Source organism: Cottoperca gobio, chromosome 4, assembly GCF_900634415.1.
Source record: "Cottoperca gobio chromosome 4, fCotGob3.1, whole genome shotgun sequence".
NCBI lineage: Eukaryota > Metazoa > Chordata > Actinopteri > Perciformes > Bovichtidae > Cottoperca > Cottoperca gobio.
Genome location: NC_041358.1, coordinates 27,186,889 through 27,203,920, shown reverse-complemented (window position 1 = coordinate 27,203,920; position 17,032 = coordinate 27,186,889). Strand labels below are relative to the sequence as shown.

Below are 17,032 nucleotides of genomic sequence, written 5' to 3'. Positions count from 1 at the left end.
GGGACAGGACGACAACCGAGGGTAGAGAAGGGCTCTTCAGCTGCTTACTGGAGGAAGCATTACCAACCAACAAGCTGCTTAAACCAGACTTCTTCTTTTTTTAAGGCGGTACCACTCATCCCCACTGGACTCGCTAACCTCATCCCACCCAACCCCTCATTATCCAGTCAAGGAGAATAGGCTTGCAGTAAATGAATTCCATTGTACATTCATCAGTAAGCTAAAGACACACAGAAATGTTACTCAGCCAATCAAAACAACACAAACCCAATCAATACAATCTATTTAAAAGTTAGTAGAACTACTAATTAAGGGGTTATAATTCTTTTAGATTTCATTTTCTTAGACCACACATGTATGTTCATGTCTGGATTTTTAATCCTCGCTCACAGTGGAACCATCACAGGGGAACCATTAAGTCCTCTGGGGTCAATATGTTCCTGATCCGGGCTGTTAACACTGAAGGTTATGGCCCGTGTTATATGCTGTAATTCTGACCAGCACGATTTCTAAAAGAGCAATAGTGTACACAACCAGTGAATAAAAGTGTGTTGCATGCATGTACACAGGAACAATCACTGCCAAACTGGAAAGAGAAATATGTACCTTTAAAAAATAACCCTTCTAACGTCATGATAGTCGTACGGTGGAGTTGGCAGTAAGAGCGGGTGTTTTTTGACAGTCACTGGCAGGAGTGAAACAAGCAAACCAAGTCTTACTCACTTTCTCCCAACTCCTCCTCTGCCTCCCTCACCCAAACTTCAAATAGCAGAAAAGCTCCACTCAGAGAAGAAGAAAGAGGAGGAGCGATAGTAAGTCTAGAGTGCCAATTAACAGAGAGAGAAAAAATATTGTGCCTTTATATGGCCAGTTGTAGTGTTTATGGTGTCACTTAGAGGTGTGTAAAAGCCGAGAGTGTTGCTCTCTTGATCTGTGCTACAGACACTACATCTTCTTCCTAATGGACCTCCCAACACTCATATAAATAGACTGTATAAACAGAGACGCCAGTCAGTGCTGAGACACCAACAGCTGACTCTGTGATCTGGCAGGAAGTGAATGACCCAGTGACACATAAAGGGGTCAATGGGTTTCAGCTGCAGCACTGGATGTATTTCTTCATGTTAACTCTGTTTCTCACTCCTCCCGTCGCCTCACAGTCTAATAAACACATGTACACAACGAAGTGAAGCAAAAGGAAGCGAGTTATGAAGTCAGCAGTGAGTGTGAACCAAAGATAAAAGAGACTCCAAGGACTGTCTGATGAATCTCATGAGTCAGAGCTACAAGCAGATCCCATAATGTAACTAGTCACTGACAATGACAGTTAGTCACGCTGCTAGTCAATGACAGCAGTTACGTCTGTCAGTTTTATGACGGGGTGTTTTCAAGTTGTTGTGGTTTGTACATTACACAAGTTATCGGCGACAGGAGGGTCAAGCGTTACAAACATTTCACAAGGAGGAATACCTTTCAAGTTTGTCTCCAAACACACGCGAGAAGTGATTTGTGAAAAGACGCAAGACCACGCACGAGACAGGAGTTTCAAAACTATTTCAAAATCAGGGCTAAAATCATGTGGCGTAAACTCGACATTAGGGGACCCAGAAGGCTATTATTTGAACTTTTGAGGAAGTCAATCCCTTTAAACTGTAAAGCTAACTACAAATTCAAATGCGTCTATAGTACATTTCCACTAACATTGATGTACACCATCTTTACATCTGGAAATGTAATTATTGGTGTGAAAATGTTCATCTTCTTAAATAACTAAAGGACGAATGAAATCATATGCTAGAGCTGAAACAGTTAATCAAATCAATTAGTTGAATATGTGACCACAAACTATTTCGATAATCAATTAGTCATTGAACATTTTCTATTCTCAAATGTGAAGGTTTGCTGCTTTTTGTTTTATATGATTTAGGACGGCATATCTTTGGGTTTTGAAATGTTAGTCGGACCAAATGAGTCATTTGAAGACCGTAACTTTCAGCCCTATAGTCTACCACCATTAGGCTATATATTCTATACTTCTCTGGAAAATGCCTTTCGCTTACGTAGTTTTATCCACATGTGAGTCACATGTTTTCTCCTCTATCCTGTGGGGGAAATTTGGAGTTCAGTGTCTTGCTCAAGGACAAGATACTGTAGACAAGGGGAGCTGTGAATTTCAACAGCAACCCCCCCCGAATGATTAATGGTCAACCCACTCAACCCGAGCTACAGAAAAGCAGGTCAAATGTTAATACACGAGAAAACATTCACATATCAATCCAATTCTAACCCAATGAAATACAAATACTAGTACTAATACATCTTAGTTGCTTCATGAAGCAGTTTTTGTGTGATGTCCCCGACACCGCCTTGTTACGACACGGTCACAATCACTCATCTGCAATTATTTCTAACTTGCTCATCCTTTCTGAGTCAGATCCAGAAATGTCTGCTTTACAACACTCATGATGAAGTGTAGCCGAGCATTTACTCATCAGGGCTCGGTCCTCCTCAACAAAGCTGAAGGGATTCCTGTTGCTTTTCTTTCTTATAGGCACGTTAATATTTTCAACTAAATCAAAAGTGCTGTTGATGTTAATATAGCTCCTACAAGGAATCTGCATTCCTCCACAAGCTGTCTGTAGAAACCGTATGGAGTCAGTGTTTGGTTCATAAAGCTAGCTGTAGCTTGTTTCAACGCTTTGTTCATTAATAAATTGGTCAAATCCAACCGCCACCATTTGGATTAGAGCTGTGAAATTAATCGATTACTTAGTTGCCAACGATTTAATTAATCTTCAAATATTTTGATAATCAGTTTGAGTACATTTTTAAGAAAATAATGATCAGATTCCAGCTTCTTAAATTTGAGTTGTGGAAAAAACAAGACCTTTCAGGACGTCATCCTGGGCTTTGAGAACCACTGATCGACATTTCTTACCCTTTTCTGACCATTTATAAATAGATAAATCAAGAAAATAAAATCGACAGATTAATCAGCAATGAAATTAAACATTAGTTGCAGCACTAATTCTGAAATCTATGGAAGTCTTGAGAGCATGACTTGAATTCAAATATAGCTCTGTGGGTTTCGACAACATGTGCTTGTAATGATGGATCCGCCGAAGGCTTAGTGGAGTTGAGGAGGTTAACCATTTGAACATTAGTGCTCAAGTTAAATATAATTATTTTGTTTTACACTGAATTTCAAACATTTCAAAGTCCCCGGGTCCACCGACACCGCTTCCAGGGTACATCTGTGTGCCTGGCTGCAACGCTGTAGACCAAGCTCCTTTCCTCTCCCGGGGGAAAATGCAGCCGAGCGCTGCGGAGGTATCCATCACCGCTACAACTCTCTCTAGATGACCTAATGGAGATGAGAGGGGCTGGCTCTTAGCCAAAGCAGGCTGTAATTGTCCTCTGGGCACAACGAGAAGCACAAGAAGGGAAGTACAGATTCACTGCATGTGTGTGTGTTCTCTTAGGGATTCATAAATGCACTCGGGACTTTTGTGATAGAGAGAGGGAGAGATCGCTCCTGTTGCTGCTGAGTGGTGGTAAATCAGTCTCACAGCTCTATAGGAAGTGCAGATGCACCCAAAATGGCTGTGAATGGATCAGAGCCCTCCCACTGGAGCCATGTGGCCTATTCAAAGATGCAGCCTTTTGTTTAAAAAGGGCCCAAAACCTCAATCAGGGAATTAACTCATCCAGCAGACACCAACTGGGCTTTAAAAGACAGACACAGATAGAGAGGGAACTATGAAGAGAGAGTGAAGGAAAGGGAAGAAAAAGGGCACTAAAAGCTCCTCATCTCCTCCCCCCTGTTTTTAAGTCAGCTCCCAGGCTGGCCAGCCATGAACAATAAAAGCAGAGCTGAGGAGCATCTGCTGCCTCAGTCTAAAGACGGATAAAGGAGAGAGAAGCTGCAGGGATCCAGTCTTTGACTTGTTGATATTACCCTATTCATTCGATATGGAGCCCAAGCTCATGGTCAAAATCCTCTTTTCTGCCACAAGCAAGCTGCCAGAAAAGGAGTATTAAGTACAGAGAAAGATATCACAGCCAAACTGCACGAAGGCAAGTTTGAGAGAGATAAACACCATTTGATACCTCCCCGACATAACAATGACAGCTTGGTTTTCCAGAGCATAACTAAACTCCAGCTAGCCAGCGGTCTGTCACAATATATCACCATAGCTGCAATAGACAATACTAATCAATTATAACATGGTCATCTGAGTGCACTCCATTGATCTGCCACTCCCAATATCATGCGTCTGAGTCATGTATTGACAAACTAAAGAGGGCTGCTGTTCATTTGACATCGCTCGGAGGTATATATGACCCCGTATCACGCACAGCTCATTCAGCTGTAAACACAGTCGACAACATACTTCAAAACAACCTCAAATCATGGCTGTATTACTCCACCAAGGCCTCCGCGTGTCAGCCAGTTCTTCTGTTGCTTGAGGCAACCCAACATTAGTTTTAGCCACAGCTTTATGAACTCCCACTTTATGTTCATTTCACAGCAGGTCAGTAATCCAAGAGGGCCCGGGTACAGCCTTATACTACTCCCCTGTGTCTCGCCACCCGTCTGCCTCAGCTGGACCGCTGTGTTTTCAACTGTTTCCTTAACTGTGCTCCCACTTCCCTCCAACTCCACTATCATACCAGTGTCTTTAACAGAATCTCCCCCGACTCCTCCGACCTCCTGCTGGTCACCCCCCCTCTGCCTAACATTTGGCACTGGCTTTAACTCAGTCCAGATGCTAAACCACACCGAGTAGAGGAGAGTGGAGGAAGTGCTCCAGTGTTGGAACTATGCTATACTATAAAAAATGTGTCCCGGTGTTTTTGGTTAACACATAATGCCCCTTTATTATTGTGTCATCCAGTCAATCACACCTTAGGGCAAGCCCAAGTCAGCAAAGCAAAAAGGTCTATAAAACAGATTTAAATTAAACACAAGCTATAATAAAGTGAAGAGTGCTGCAACAGTGAAGTGAAGCCCACATGCAAATTCACATGCAAATCCTCCCCAAATAATTTCCCAGGCTTAAACGTTGCACAGACTCAAAGCCCCATGGTTCTTTCATACAGGGGTAATACTAAGGTTGAGATGATGCATAACCAAGATGGAGAACAGAAATATATGTTTTCAATCAGTGTGATGAGCTGAAACTCTAGATTCAAAGCAGCATCCACATGAAACACACCAGACCAGTGAGGCATTGCATGTCTGACTTAATGTAACCCAGAAGGTCCCAGCTGGGTGTGATTGGCTGTTTTGGGATTCCACGCTGGTTGATGGTGACAGGGGATTCCGGAGAGTTTTCCGTACCAGTATCTCAGTCACGTTGGACTAATAATGGACTAGTTTTGACCAGCGATGGACAAATACAGCTAAATTAAGACATGTAGGACATTAGCATATTCTTGATTAGTATTATAGATATTCAGGGGACGGACATAACAACCTAAACACCACTGCCATGTAATGTATTCCTCTAAGAAATTCTAGATTCGTAAAAAATTTCACTGTTTGCTAAGCTGTTGGTTTTACTCCATTGTTAATGTTGGTCAATTTCTATAATAGCCAGCAAAAGTAGTCAGGAAGCTAAATGATATTAGGGTTACGCAACGATTTGTTGAGTAATCGATTAGTTGATCGTTACAAAATTACTCAACCACTATTTTTGTGCTAATTCCCACTGGTTCCGCTTTCTAAAATGGGAATAATGTTTGCTGGTATCGTTCACTAAACTTTTGGTTGGTTGGGATAGTTGGTCAGACAGATACGCGATTTGAATACATCGACTTGGGCAAATGAACAATCAATTGTTCAAAACTATAATAAACCGATAAATTATTAATTTAAATGATTGTCATTTGCAGCCCTACCCTGTATCAAGCCTGTTAAATAAATGTTAATATTAGCACACACATGTTTATTTGATTCTGGTGCATTCAGATCTGCGGCTGCTCAGGATGGTCTGCAGTTACGGAAACACTTCCTTCCCGTTCAGCGCAACAAACCACATGCACACGCACAAACACAAACATACAGCATGTTGTCTGGAGATGTGGGGCAGCTGCAGTCAGAAATCAGGAAGAGGAGAAAAGGAAGTGAAGGGAAGGAGGCAGACAGAGGGGATTATTGTACACGCTCACTCATGTGGGCTACCCTGCTCTAAAAACATTTCCTAAACACATGACTCCATTGTAGTACCAGAATAGCACCAAGTTCATACATACTTTAAAATCCCTTACCCCTGCCGCCGGTTACACATGCCACACACACACTTTTCTTTATTCCTTAGAGAAAAAGGTTCAGACAGCCGGGTGCAATGCCAGACTTTATCCGTAAGCATAGTCACATGTAGCAGGAAGAAACTGAATTCAAACACAAACTAAAGCCTTTTCTCTTTCTTTTATGGCACCATGTTTTTGTTTGGGTTGCGACCAAATTGCGCTCTACCAACTGAGAAACACCTCAATGTTACCAATATTACTCATCCCACATTTTTATACATGCCTTGACCTCAGTTTGAACTTAAAGTGGGACAAAACGCAGCAGGAGGGCTAGAAAAAAAGAGCTTATAATGAAGGATGTGTAATAAAGAGGAGTAACACAAGGGGAAAACAACATAATCTCTGACATTCTGACATACAATAGATTATATGTGGTGCAGAAAGTATAATCTAACAATAACAATAGCTTCCCTGTGGTTTGTTCTGATGATGTTTGGGTGGCCTGGCAGATTCAAACACCAACGTTGTGTCGATGATAAGTATCTCAGAAACATCGTTGTAAAACCTACCCATCTGTATTGTTTTAAGAGAAGTAGACTGGACAGCAACACAACTGATGCTGTGCGTCATGCGCAACAAAAAAACTAATTGAGAGTAAAAAGATGACACCACTAAAAGCTATTTGCCAAAACATTTCCTTCTACTGTCCCGTTCTTTTCTTCTGTACGGATCACATCATGTCTCCTAACGGTCTCATCTGGGCCGGACTTACTGAATGATTGATGAAATGTAACTTACATATGGAGCCATTCATCAGGGACCACAGTCAGACTGCACAGTAAAAATAGAGCAAAAACAAACAGAGCAGAGCAGAGCCCGGCCAATGGAGAGCACATAGCCAAGGTCTACTGTTCCCGCTCCATCTCCCTCCACCCTCAGCTTGTCTCTTTCTTTCCATCTCTTTCCCCATCTGTGCCTCCCTTGTCTTCTGTGCTTTGCTTTTTTCTCTTTCACTTCCCTTGTCACTCTCCACAGCCCGCCAGGCATCCAGTGGTAAGACTAAGCTGGGGCAAGGAGTCCAACCCTAATGCTGAACTTAAAGTGCTATAAATGCCTAAAATACATGCCTTGTATTAATATGTTTGGACTAGAGAGGCTTACATACATCAGTTCACATAAATGATGTTGCGTTTAGTTTTCCAAAGAACATCGAGCCTCATCACATAGTAACCCAATGTAAATCATTTCCAGGTTGTGTTTACATAAACACATATCATCTCATCAAACTGTTATCAAGGCAATATGCAAGTTAAGTGGAGTAAAAACATTCTGTGATTTACTCTAATTTTACTCTCAAGTTTAAAAGGACATGTTGGCCAACAAACACCATAAACTAACTCTACACACCTAGAACGAATCACAACAACAATTATCATGAGCTTCAAGTGGCACAAACACTGTACCAGCCATCGCCCTTGTCCTCTGTAACATACTGGCTTGCTTCTGCCCTGGCACATATAATGGGAATGTTTTGTCACTTTTAACACCTTGCCTGGCTGAGATTATTCATTTTTTCCTGGCATCATTTCAAAAGGAGTGAGTAAGGAATGACGTTCAGAAGTCTACTTCGTTAGACTTGTCCATTCGCTCTTAAACCAAGACATAAACAAGTCCAATCCAATTTGTGCCAACATACTTACACCTTAAAAGAGGATTTTGGTGGACTAAGTATTAGATTAGGGACTGTATCATTTCCTGTATAGACTTTTAGGATTCTTAAATCTCTTTCCTCCTCTGTATTTGTGGGAGATACAGGGAGTGTTTTAATACATAGTTGCACAAAAAGAAGTTGCAGCTTGAACTTCACATTACCTGGTCATTACATAGTCATCATGCAATGTGCATATTTATCTCCATCGTACAGGCAGGAGTACATAGATTACACACAACTACTGTAATGATTTATGTGCACTAAAACAACCCAAACTACTACAAATTCTGCAATTCACCATTAGTTACATATGGCTATTGTGTGACCTTTGTGGTTTAATGGTGAACGATAAAGCAAGTGAGCTGAGGTAGATCGGGTAGCTCTTATGGAGAGTTCCTTTCGGTTTCCTTGGTAGTAATCTTCCAAGTGCAGGAAGAACTGACAGGTGTCATTATGAGACGTTTAGGTAAATAATAATGATAGATAAACTCAAGACAGCATATCTGCCTGGGCCTTATTAGCTATGCCTAATGATCCCATTTTGACGGACAGCCTCGGAGCTGGATGGTACAGAGTAACTTAGAGCCTCAGGGTGTTCCCTCTCTCTGCCCATAATCCAGAGCCAAGGGACAGGATCAGTGACCGCAGAGAGGATGGAGGGGGAGGATTTTTCACTTCACCACAGCCATCAACGAGTCAGTCAATCTGTGTCCACACAACAGTCCCCTTCCTGAGGGAGACCGCTGCAGCTGAGGGGGCAGGGAGTCAATGGCATAAAGGCTTCAACTCAATATGTCAGACTTCTGAGACATAGACCCTTTTAGTGTCGACGTCATGATTACGTCACACTGTTAGCTGGAGGCAAAACAAAACAAAGGCTGGTGGCACCAAAACACCAAACACCTCAGAGTAGTAGGCTTAAGTTACACACTGAAAATTTAATTTTGCTTTCTTGTTGGGTGCCATAATGGAAAGAGTAATGGCTCCATTTAGAAAGACAACTATTGTTAAACTCAATAAGATGCAAGGATTGGACTGAAGCGATCCTCAAAAATGCTTGCTTGTAGCACACACATCAGATAAGGTTAAATAAAGTATTGTCTGTTGTACAGTAGGAAAGTTTTGTCATGCCCACCTAATCAGAAATCGAGGAACTAGGAGGAATTCATACTCCGTCTCTCTTTACTATACACGGTGGTTTCTCTATTAGGTAGGTGTACATGTCACTGCAGGGAATCCTGTCAGATCGTCCATCCATTGAATTCAATCTGGTCCCGTTGGATAATGTTAACTTTTTCAATTAGTAGTCGCAGTTTTCTTCAGCCATTGTTAAATAACAAGCCAAGAAAATGTGCTCACCAGCGTTAGATAAGGTGTTCATGGAATTATTTTGCCTCCACTTAAATACCTCATCATGTTGCTCCATCATGGGTCTATGAGATTGGATTTCATATTGTTTTGCAAAACGTTGCATGTGATATCGATGAAGGGAATAATTCCAGATATAAGAAGAGAATCAAACCGTGGAATCATGCAAAAGATGTCATGCTGCAGTTAAATCATTTTTCTGGTTGTTTCTCTTAAATATTTTTGTTTGGTGGCTGCTACTCATTTTGCCAAGTTGCAGGCTCTCACTGGGAGAGATCTCCAACCACAGGAGTCAAAATCACTAATGCAGAATAGTAACTCGTAAAAAACTATAACTGTCCCGACATGAACAGCTAAATAATTGAGTCAAAAAGCCAAAAGCTCAAATTTACAGCTGGTAAAACGGGGTTATTGTTGGCACCTCTGGACGGTTACTACCAGAAACAGGGATGTCAACACGTAGATTTGAACCTAAATGCCATATGAAGTCATTGTGCACAAGCTGCCTGAAAGTGGTTAAAATATGTCTTCCATGACGTTGACAGACTACTTTTCACTTCACTGTGGAAAATTCTAGAGTTGTATATTTTAGTTAAAGCTTTTGCTTGGCTTATATCTGTGCCTATAATCAGAATCTCTTCAGGCAGATTTGGTATAATCATAATCAAGCTTTGATCCCAATCATCTCGACTTGTATCCTGCAATGCTGAGTGAAGACTAAGGGACACAACAAACAAATGCACTGTAGGTAGGCGATCCCTAAAACAGTGGGCCAGCCTTTTTCCTCACTTAAACCCTATCATTACAGCTGGGTCTATTTATAAAGCCCATAAATTCAGCTTGCCACATTGAAAGAGCCAAGTTACCAAGGAGTTTGTGGAATTGATGACTTTAAAACACCACCGCTCCCCCTCCCTTCACCTCTCCGTGTGTACTCACTACGAGTGTAAATCACAACTTTTATGGGGATACGATATCAATTATTAAGACATTAATACGATATTTGCTGATGTCACAAAATCTGCCACGCTACGATTTCGATTGGACTCAATTAGTGGCCTGCAATCGATACGAGACAATAACATATGCCCATTTAACATATTCAGTTACATTTATTTCAGCTCACAAAAAGCAACTAAAATAGGATTTACATGTTTTATTACTGGGCTCTTCCAGACAATTAAATAAAAAACGATCTATTCTTGTTAATTAAAAGAATACAAATAGACCTTCAGTTTACTGTAAAGTGCTGTAAAGTGTTAAGAATTTCAGAATAAGGGTGTATCTTAAAGATGATGTTTATCAATGTTTTCACTTTGCTATACCGCTACTACTACCAACACAGACTGCCTTGCTCATTCACTAACTTTCTTTTGCTTGCATTCTCAATCTGGTCCAGTCGCTACAAAATACAGGTCGCTGCAAATCCACACTACAAAGCTCAGTTAGCAGCTTTCTGAAGAACGCAAGGCTATTTATTCTCCCTGTCTTCCACCACAGATAGGCGGACCCTGGAGCATTCCTGTCACATTATTGGACTAAGCGCTGACACACTGTATGTACACAAAAGCACACACATACCGGTGTCCCATTTCTCCTTTCTGACCTCCTACTTTCCCATTCTCTGTCTTCATACACCTACCCATCTTGCAAACACTGAGGGGAATCCTGCAGTGTTTACCCATCACAGCCTATTCAAATTATGTCAACATCTGTGATGAGAAGATATGGAGCTCTTTCAACGTCTGACTGAGAAAATGATGAGAGATTCTGCTCTCCTGATACAGCCCACAGGTTTACAAACATTAGAATGACACATAACCCAGCTCATCCTGGTGTTCTTGGGTAGCAGTGAGTAATACATTTTCCTAGTAAGCAACATGTAATAGAAACAAAAGCCTCTTCATGTCAGACCTTCCTACTAAGCACTTGGCAATGAGCTCTTCACTCATGTTGTAGCAAACAGATGCACTTATCTACACTTGTATCCGACTGTACTGAGGCTGTTCTGCTGGGCCATGGGAGTGTAGGTGCCTGCGTCATTCCACAGGTCGCCTACAGCATCTTGCCCCAGAACACCAGCTGCACAGAGACAACGCATGCTGCTCAGGGACTCATTAGAAACCACTGCGCTGCTGCCACAGCACACTATAGCTCAGCCTGTTCCTCTGTCCTTGTTCTGTCAGGGAGCTACGATATCAGTATCAGTACGATACTGAAGAAAAAGTGAAAAGAGGAACACAGTAGCCGAATACTGAACTCACATGAGCAGACAAAACAGACAAACTCTACATATTTGCTTTGAACTCGGCAAATACAACAAGGCTTTGCTGCATTTATATTTTCTGTTGTATATATAGAGCTGCAAAGATTTGTCGATTACTTGTCAAATAATCGCCACCTACTTTGATAATTGATTAAGCAGTTTGAGTTATATTTTTAGGAGAAAAACTCAGAATCCAGATGTGAATATGTTCTGGTTTCTTTACTCCTCTATGACAGTAAACTGAATATATTTGAGCTGTGACCAAAACAAGACTTTTGAGGACGTCCTCTCAGGTTTTTGGGAAACATTGATTGACATTTTACACCAATTTCTGACATTTTATGGCCTAAACAATTAATTGTTTCATAAAGAAAGTAATCGACAGCTTAATTGGCAATGAATATAATCATTAGCCGCAGCCCTACGCATGTAAACAGTCGGTGAAACCAAACTTAAATGCCAAAGTGGTTGGCATTGTCAATTATCATATTCTACAGCCACTAATTTGGGTTTCATTTCCCCTCATGATTCATCAAGCTGTTGTGGAGTTTCTCAGTAATTCTACACCGGCAACACATTTGACCCTGAAAAACACACAAGATAAGATAGTCACTAGACAGAGGTGTTGAGAGAACGGTTGCAAGCTGGACAAAGTTGCTTTTATATGTACAGTGCAAAAAGCAGCTCCCACAGCCTCATGCTAATATGCAGCTAACCACAAGATACATAAGACGTGAAAGTAAAAATAAGCCAATGGAAGTTCTATACTCTCTTCACCCACCACCTCATTATTGTTGCCTTTCAAAATCCTTTTATCTTGCCGTCTGCAGTTGTGGTGTCATAGCAGAAAGCAGTTTGCTTGACAGACGTATTAGGAAACAACAGTTCCTCTAATGTGGTTCAGGTTATGATCAGAAACAGCTACAACCCTAAAAGAATTTACGAAAAAATACAGACATACGCAGGACTCTACAGGACAACTCTGTGGACTATCAAACACACAACGCTGAGCTGGGATAACACTGATCTACAGGGTTATCTGTGGGGAAATTAATATTTAATAACATACAATGGTAAGATTTAGTGCTTGAAAATAAACGCAATAAAGCTGAATAATAAAAGCAGAGACTGAGGAAACCCTTGAATCTCCCCAGAGTCTCCTCTGAGAAATATTGGCACAGCTATTATTGAGGCAATTATCTTTTCATCCGCAGCTTCACACAGTTGCATCCGCCAGGATGTGTAGACCAATTACAACTGGAGGCTGAGCTGTAGATGTAATTGGTCTTCCTTCCCCCAACCCCCTTCTTGCCCTTAACCACTGTCAGCTCTGCAGTGGGGGGGCTCGCAGAGCACCAACCATTAGCAGGAGGCCATATGGTCCTTTTCTTTCAAAGATGGCAGAGAGCCGTTCTGCCTAAGTGTTTCCTAGTACTTTAAGGAGGTACGGGATACATTTGGCTGTGTTGCAACATAATTGGTTTGTTTTCTGTTGACAATCATTTGAAGATATTGTGAAACGTCTTTGAAGAGAATAATTAAGTGAAAGTTAATATTACAGCTCCAGTTGAGATGCCATTATGCGTTAGGGCTGCATGATACATCGTCTCAGCATCCACCTTATGATGTGTGCATGTGCAGGACCAAAAACAGCAGCTTTGTCGTTAAATACCTGTATTTTATCATATCATTAAATATAGGCCTATCGCAGGAGAGGAGCAGTTTTCTACAATATCTTGCAGCCCCAGTTTATATCTGCATATTATTTATATTCAGTTACATCTCCTCCTTTTTACATTTCTAAACAGTTACAATATTCAATTTAATGAAACAGGAAGCATTTTAATAAATGGATATTTGTCTCAAGCTTTCTCTGAGGGATTGGGATGTTAATTAGATTTTGAGTATGACAGATGGGGACCTTGACTGTATTGAATATGCTGATGCTTGATCCACAGCAGAACCACAGTATTACAGATGCTGCACACACACACACACACACACACACACACACACACACACACACACACACACACACACACACACACACACACACACACACACACACACACACTGTGTCAGTCTAACCTTTATAACTGATAGTGTTGAAACACAACAGTATAAGATTATATTTAATACCTCTATTATATACTTATATTAATAATAGACATGCCCAAGTGAAATATGTTGCATAAATCAACTGTAATCTACATTCTGTTCAATGTCACTTCCAGAGTTTGGTCTTGAAGACTTTTTCAAAGGCGGTCTGATTGCGCTCATCTTTTTAATGAGATGTCACTTGCATTTATATTCTACGCACAAGCTTTGTACTTCACTGATGAAGTGTGGTGTGCAAAACATCTGATGACAATTGGTCCCCGACAGTTTTGTTTTGGTTTATTTGTATAATTATTTATCCATTTGTGGTAAAGAAATCACTTGTAAGTTTCCATGTTTAGATGAGAAATAAAACTTTAAATATATAATTTTACAACAGTCACTCGCTCAGAAAACTACCTTCAAACTAAACTGAAAATAAAACGATATAGCAAAAGTTCATTCCACCTACTCGTCTTGCAGGGTCACAGTACAGTTGCTGTACATCCCCCTCCAGCAGGTGAACATTTATACATTTCCACTCTTTAGTCTCACAGCTTATTTTAAGCCCTTCCTGAAGCCCTGTGTCCCAACATGTGGCTTATTAAGAACAGAAGGATGTATTTTACATGCAGAAATGACTTTCTAGTTAGGCCACTGGAAGTGCACGACAGTGTTCAGACCAAAGTAAATCAGAGAAATGGAAAAAGGGAAACAGGGAGGGGGAGGAACTTCCAAGTGAAGTGCATATGTGCGTAGTTTCAATGTTCCCATGTATGATTACTTTTTTCCACCGCCCAGACGTTAGTCATGTAGCGACAGCTTGGTCCTGCAGCTTGTGTGGAAGGTTTTCTCAAGGTTTAGCCAACGTGCTACTGTAAGGAACAAAGTTACAAAATCATCACTGCTGTGGGATTATTTGATGTGGTTCTGAATACATCTGCCATGTCGAAAACATTAGAAAATATCCTACCATTAATATCGTGATATTGAATTCAGCCATATTTCCCAGTCCTAGTTTATGCCCTCTCAAGTTGATATGGTGACAGTAGTTTCACATGATTACAGACATAAACCAGCGATGGGTGGTATTAGTATTATTAGTGTGCAATGACAGGAAAAGTAGGTAGAAGCAGTCACTACTGATATTACTCAGACAGACAGTCACATATGTTTAGAAAGTAGTTGGTTAGTAATGTAATGCAGGTGTTAAGTCTGAGAACAATACAACATGATACAAGTATAAAAGGCTCAGACACTGGCAACCCTGGCTGTGTACTGTAGACATTAAGTGTGCAGCATGGAGGGCACATAATAACAGTTATGATACGCTGGTAATTTGGATAAACTGTAGTTGCCCCCTTCTAGACCATTCTGGTTTGGATTTATGTCAAGGACTAAAGAGTCTGCAGCACTGTGCAGCTTGTTCTACAATCCAAGTGAGCCTCCAGCAGAACAACAATGTACTGACATGTGTGTTAGGCACATTATCAACCAGGCAGACTGCACTGCAACAAGTCAGCCTACATTCTCAGCTCTCACACACACACACACACACTCACACACACACACACTCACACACTCACACACACACTCACACACCTATGCTTCTGTAGTTAGCACTGAGCAGACAGGCGACATGCTGTTACCTACAATCATCAACAGTCAGCTAGGACGGCTGTGAAAGTTAGCCGTTAACCTCCATCTTGATTTAAAAATGAGACGTTAGAAACTAGCTTCATTCAACGGTTAACTTTACGAGTAGCAGATAACCGCCAAGCTACTTCACCATAACTTCTTACACCAGCTCTGTCAATGCAGTGCCTGGTAGCCATTAAAAAAAAACACGTATCCTTCGACAACAATAAACCAAAGATGTGTCGATAAATACATGATTGTGCCATGTAAACATGTGATTTTACAGCTCGTAACACAGTATTTAACGTACCTTTAGCGGCTGTTTTTCTCATTGTCTTGGTGTAATCCTTGATTTCATTCCCCGCGATTCAACCAACTGGTGAAAAAAAATAAAAATGATGATTTGGTCGTTGGTTTGTTCAGTTAGTGATTCTCCTTTCAATGAAAACCAACCACTAACAACGGCGGAGATCCAGACACACACCGCCGGAGAGTTGAGGCAGTTTGTCGGTTTGAAACCCGGTTGGGAGAGAAAGAGTTAACCGACAAAAACCCCGGTTTTCTACGGTTATATTAAACAAAGAAGAGCGGTGTCTGAGGTCAGATAAAAGCGTCTTGTCTTCCCTGACAGACTGTCTGGTTTCACACCGGCTAACCAGCTAGCCTGTCGCTACTTCCTTTCTCTCTGCCCAAATAACAGAAGCAGTCTGGGCGGTGAAAAAAAAAAGTTGAGGAAAAAGGCACGAGCCAGATTCTATACAATGAAGGCACCCTGTTGATCCGGGACATTTACAGCGGAGCAGCGCCCCCTGCAGGAGGACAGCGGTGGTACTACACGAGGCTAAAGCTAGCAACTGGTGATGTCCACAGCAGGGGTGCAGGAAGTACTCAGGTCTTTAGCTCAACAGTAAGCTAAAAACATATCTTTTACTTTAGCCTTTTAATGGTGATATTTTATATCTTTTTACTTTAGCCTTTTAATGGTGATATTTTATATATTTTTACTTTAGCCTTTTAATGGTGATATTTTATATCTTTTTACTTTAGCCTTTTAATGGTGATACTTTATATCTTTTTACTTTAGCCTTTTAATGGTGATACTTTATATATTTTTACTTTAGCCTTTTAATAGTGATACTTTATATCTCTTTACTTTAGCCTTTTAATGGTGATACTTTATATCTTTTTACTTTAGCCTTTTAATGGTGATACTTTATATATTTTTACTTTAGCCTTTTAATAGTGATACTTTATATCTCTTTACTTTAGCCTTTTAATGGTGATATTTTATATCTCTTTACTTTAGCCTTTTAATGGTGCCACTTTAAACTAATTTAAATGATTTCGTTAATGTTTGCTATACCTGGTTTAACATTGAATGTGTAAAGGTAACTGAGATAAATTTCAGAGTGTGTATTTTTGAAAAACCGGAGATCAACCTGAAAAACCTGTTTTACCACGGGGAAAGAGGACGTTTCTCTGATAAATGTGTGTTGGAGAAAAACTGGCTCTAACCGAAGGGAGTAAACCAGCTGAAGGATCACAGGGGCCCATTGTTGATCTCATGCTTTCAAAATATGGCTCTGATAGTTTAAAACATTTACAAGAATGGTGATGAATGTGATTTCCCGGCAGTAGGGTCGTTAAGTACGGCTCAGATAGGGAAACTAGGCATGATTTCCAATGTTATTTTATAC

The 17,032-nt window shown here is 40.8% G+C and overlaps 1 protein-coding gene across 1 annotated transcript in view; it reads right to left on the bottom strand.

Moving 5' to 3' along the window:
- Positions 1-16,035, bottom strand: part of LOC115006699 (myosin IXB) — a 67,598-nt gene extending 51,563 nt beyond the window's left edge. The window contains 1 exon segment of the mRNA XM_029429103.1: positions 15,646-16,035. The gene's annotated coding sequence lies outside the window, so the exon portion shown is untranslated.
- Positions 16,036-17,032: the final 997 nt, after the last annotated feature.